Source organism: Grammomys surdaster, unplaced genomic scaffold (assembly GCF_004785775.1).
Source record: "Grammomys surdaster isolate TR1022 unplaced genomic scaffold, NIH_TR_1.0 310, whole genome shotgun sequence".
NCBI classification, from domain to species: domain Eukaryota; kingdom Metazoa; phylum Chordata; class Mammalia; order Rodentia; family Muridae; genus Grammomys; species Grammomys surdaster.
Window position 1 is genome coordinate 282,412 of NW_021604729.1, and position 5,673 is coordinate 288,084.

Consider the following 5,673-nt stretch of genomic DNA (forward strand, 5'->3'; position numbering starts at 1 on the left):
TTCCATAGAATTCACAGAACCTGTACCCTACCTTCTCGTGTCCAAGAGTTCCTGCTTGCAGAGAGTGAGCAAGTTAGCAAAGACGTGCCCCCAGAGGCAAGCGGGGTGATGGGCCAAGAAGGCGAAGTGTCCAGTGAGAAAGTTGAGGCTGCCTGAAGGTCTGTACATGACAGAAGGCAGATTCTGGTTGAGATCACGTCTATGTCTCACTGTGTCATTGTCTCAGCTGGCTTTGACTTTCCATCCCTTCACAGTCAGCCACCAGCATTGACTCACAGTATATTATTGAGTACATAGATGAGCTCCAGAGGTGAGTACATATTATTTCCGCATGATTACCTGTTTTCCCTTTGACTCTACTCTAGGTTGAATCTGATCTTCATCTGTCCTCTGAGGCCACTTTTTTTCAGTTACAGCAGTCACCTTCTCATTGCAAAAGTCCAGCAACCAAATGCACAATCCTTGAGAGATTTAGGCCTCGGTTTTACATTTTTCCTGGAGCTCAGGTGCCTTGAGCCTCCCAGCCCAGAGAGGGTAGTGGCAGGGGCACAGAGTAGGACTCTGGTGATGGCTTTAAAGTCTGAGGATCTCAGGGCTTTCTGGCTCCCTGACCTGTACTGAAATGCTGATGATAAGTTCTAAAAAGTCCTAAAATCTTCTGAGGATAAAAGACTGCAGGCTTAGGTGATTATCACCTGTAGCCTAACAGCAGAGGATTAGACAAATAGCCTTTGTACTCTCTCAGTAGGAGCTGCTGCTGGGCCCTAATTTATGCTTGCTAGTCTGAGGTTGCAGGAAGAAAAGACACTTAGAGATGCGGTTACAGCATTTATTACTAAGTTGTCAAAAGTTTCCTATGAAAGCTATCTAAGGGGAAAATCGGAAAGGTCCTAAGTGGGGTTGGGGGGGGACTTCTGTCTGGGAAAAGGAAAAAACTCTATTCTATCTTCTAATGCTCTATTCTGTATCTAACTAACTTCTCTTTGTCCTCAGTACTTATGCATCTTTCAGAGTACATGGTCACATGTTACAAAGTTCATCACAAGTTCACACCAAAAATCAAATCATAAATTGAAATAGAAGTTTACAACACAGAATGTTTACATGTATATCCATTAGAAGTAATTATCTGGCTAAACATCCATCACCTGTCTAGCTCCACATGTTCACTGAAGGTTTAAAACTATAAGAAATTAGTGAAGTTTTGCATAGATAAATCCAGGCAATATTTTAACTTCTGTCCTAGCACCTATAATAAATCATGCATTCCCTTTTAGTGACCTTTGGTTAATTGTTTTACAACCTCTTGGAATGTGCTCTGAGCAGGAGAAAGTCTGGTTACTATCTAAGGGCAATTAACTGATGACACTCAGTAGACTGGCAGAGTTCTCGTTGCAGTTTTGACTATCAGAGAGTGACCTAATAGCAGTCCCATTACAAAAGAGCTTAATAATCATTGATATAATTTTAGGAATTCTTATAGGATCATCATTAAGACTTAAGAAGTCATCTATTTGTCTATATAGCATCACTACAAGACAGTACATCTTCGTGGATCTGCAGAGATCCAAAGGGGTGTGCTATTGCTTAGTGATTGTTATATTTGTTTAATAATAATAATAGGAAAAGCATATTAATAGCAGGAATCTTTCCTAAAATAAGTCCCTCACAGCCTTGCTGATGAGGACTCACTTGTCGCAGATTATATAATAATCCAAGGCAAGCATTTCAGGATGATCACCTGCTAATTATTAGCTTGTCCCATTATGGCTCCTGACACTCAAGGTTCTACAAGGGCATCCTTACCTTTCAGTCTGCTCCTTACCACCTAAGCTGCATTCTATTTTTGTTTGTTTGTTTGTTTGTTTGTCTGATCTCCTAACACTAAAATGGATCATCTCTCATCCCACCTTTCCTACAAGGTAAACTCTAGGGTAAAGGATATTCTATATTTTTTTCCATTTCTCAGTCCTAATACATAAACAGTGTCATTCATATTTATCCTCAACAGGATATATAGGTATTATAGAATTCTAATTCCTAGAGAATTAAAAATATTCAATGAATTATAGAATACATGGAATACTTGGTACTGGAAGCCTAAACAAATTGTCTGTAAGGAACACTTTAGTCAGCAGCCAAGCAAGTCACCTTAGCTTTTGAGACTCAATATAATCTGAGTAAGTTGGAACAGATGACCTTCTGTTTATTTATTCACTTTTTCCAGGTGCCAGATATAGAACTCTTACACTTTAGTGGGTTTAGTATTTACATGTTTAGTGGGTGGGGACCCATACCATAAATGATACTCAGCCTCATAGGCATGACTGTCAAGTTCGGGTTCTTTAATACCTATTATTTAGGACTAGATTACATAGAGCAGTAGCCTTTTGTCATGGTTGGTTTATTTGTTGATTGTTTGTTTGACAGTTTCATACATTTATATAATGAATTTTAGTTATCTTTCACCCCCACAACTTCTCTCATCTTCCTCTGGATCCCTTCTCAACAAGTCCACCTCCAACCTCCATCTCTTCTTTCGGCGTACTGCCCACTATGTTTATCCACCTCCAACCTCCATCTCTGCTTTTGGCGTACTGCCCACTATGTTTAGTTAGAGTTTCTTGTCCCAGGGTGGATGACAGACTTATACAATCTAATGTCTGAAAATGGAAAGTACACAGAGCAAGCTGGAACCTTGATTTTTCAGAAAAAAGAACAGAAAAAGATACATCTTGCCCAAACACCACCAGATCTAGCGTTCAAACAACATTCTTCCTTCTAGAGTTTAGAACTTTGATATTTGAATAGACTCGCAATAAGAAGACTTGCTTCTATCTGTCTACTGGAAAACAGTGGGTAGAATTTGTTTGGTGGGGAAATAAATCTATGGAGCAGGGAATCAGCCATAGTTGGGCTCAGGGACTCTACAGATTAATAGCTATAGTATGCCCAGCACTAGTCAGTAAAGGGTGTCAGTACTAGAGTTCCCCCTGCTGGCTCCATCCCCTAACCGCATCTGCATCTCGCGGACATGAAGGCTGGATGGAACCTCCAAGGGCCTGTGGAACTAGCTTCTGCGTGGCCCTCCTCACGTGGCGCCCTTCACCACGGTTGCTCTGAGGTACAACCGCAGCTGCGTTGGATCCGCAAGAGGTAATGAGGGACACATGGAGGTGGCAGCTGCTTGCCTGCGGGAATACCAGGGCAGGAAGATCTGGACCTAAAAGCAACCCCTTCAGGATTGCCCTATTCTAACCTCGGGGTCTAAACTCGTGACAGAGTATGGATCCATGACCCTTGAACAGACCACAGTAAGGACAGGCACTGGACACCACTTCCTAGGGAGCTTCAGTTATATCCTAGCTTCTTTTATCTCCCCAGTACAACCCTACAGAAGAGCCTTTGAAGGAGTATATTACATTTTTTAAAAGGTTATGTCATAACGGGTAAGTTTTTAACTCTCATAATGGGCAATTTTTAATTCAAGAATCTTCTAAAATGCTTTTCTCTGTGCCTTTGTGTATTTTCTCCTTGTCAAATACCAATGGACCACTATCATGGCCACTGAAACCGTCAAAGTTCTTAGCTTATCTGAGGAAAAGGAAAAGTTTGTTTTGAAAGATCTAAAGACAGTACCCTGAATTTTAAATACAACTACAAATAGCGATTGAAGGGAAATGAAAAAGATTAGTGAGACACTAGAGGCTGGACGGGGCTTGGGGTCTGTTTGTGGGAGACGGAAATGGAGATTGTCCAAGTCAAATCTAACTAGAAAGCCACTCAAAACAAATGTATTAACCTTTGACTGAAAAAAAGACATAAATTATCTCTTATTTGTTTTAGTAAAATAAATATATATAATAAAATATATACGAGTACTTACATAGTGTATTGGCAGCCAGGCTTCCAAAAAAAACATAAATAAACTAAGAAGTTGAAAGTGGTCACAAGGTGATAAATTCTGTTCTTTGTCTCTGATTTCCTCAGGGTGCCCTTCTTTCCACACACAAAGCTTCATGCACTATGGCTCTGTACTTTAGAACAGATAGAACCTAATAATGTCATAGCTTCTAGCTTTTACATCTTCTGCAGCTCCGCCAGATGGTTTGGCTATCTACCTTTGTTCAGACCAACTAGAATAAAGAACAGTTTTCATACACATTAAATATAGAAGCTGAGTGGGGAGTTAGACTCATACAAGATAGGAGCCATCACCCTCCCTGTCTATGCTAGAAACGATGAGTTATCCTTGTCTTGCCTACTGACCATCCCCTCTAGTTATCTTGTTCATTAACTTAAGACGCCTGCCTATGCTCTATAGTATTCTATTATCCAGCCTCCTCTGCTTCTAATGTAAGCACGTGACACAGATCCTTCTAGCCAGGCACCCCCCAAACAGACTTGAACTTAGACAACACTGATGATGGATGGATACCAGGCTGAATCAAATCTACCAAGGGTCTAAATTTCCTGATGCAGCAATATGGGCATAAGAGCAGGTGCTCAAGGAATTGTGATTAGAGCAGCTATCACTTAGAACTTAGCATAGTCTAACTTAAGTCTGATCCATGAGCAAAACTTTTTGAAAGGTAAATATTAGTTTTGTCAGGATACAACTAGTCTCTGGTGCAAAAGAACCTGTCAGCGGGCAATCAAGTATCTTTTAAAAAGCAACGACAGCTGTAGAGTAGGATCTCCCTCAGGCTTAGGACTCTTACTCGAGAGAATAACAATGAACACTAACTGATTTAATTTACATTGATTTTTTTCCTCATTTTTTCACAGGAAAAGAACTTACCCTCACATCCCTGTGTTACATCTTGATGAATATGCCACAGAATCGTCTGTGGATAAAAAAGGAACTGAGATTGTTGGGGGTAAGAACAAAATGCTGCTCAAGTCCACAGTGAGAGGGTTGACACTCCTTAGCATGCGAGGCAGGAGATGTGAGCCACCTCTGTTTCCACTATCAACTCCTCAAATGGAGGCAAATCGATTACAGTGGCTTGTCCTAGTGACATGGCATCAAAATACATACAGAGCCTAGAAATGGAGGGGAATAGTCTCTTTTTTTACCATTTATCAATGTTTTCAACTCTAAGATGATGACGTGACCTGAAAGAGGTGAGCAAATTGTCAGTACATCCAGAAGAATCTGTGAACTCCAGAGCTCTATGAGCAATGGTTGGCTCCTCTCACAGACACACTACTGTTTGCCCCAGCAATCCCATCCACCACACCCTCAGAGTGTATGATTTGCATCATCCACTCACTGAGCTGAATGATAGAGCCAGATTAAGAGTTAAACACAAGAGATTAAAAATTAGGTGGGAAAAATCCTAACAATCAGCACACATACAGAGAGAGAGAGAGAGAGAGAGAGAGAGAGAGAGAGAGAGAGAGAGAGACTCACATACACATGTACAGGGTGCCTAGAAAAAAGTCACAAGAATCAAGATGAATTGTGTTTCAATAAGATAATAATGAACATGAAGATGTCAATCTCTGAAGAAAAAATTACATATATTGAAGAAACTATATATAAGACTTGTAGTTGGAAAAATTCAAATTAGGTTACATCAATAAAAAGACATGTTTATAGATTGTAAAGCTCAACATAGTTAAAATGTTAGTACTCCCTACATTAGCATAAGGGTTTGAATTCCTATT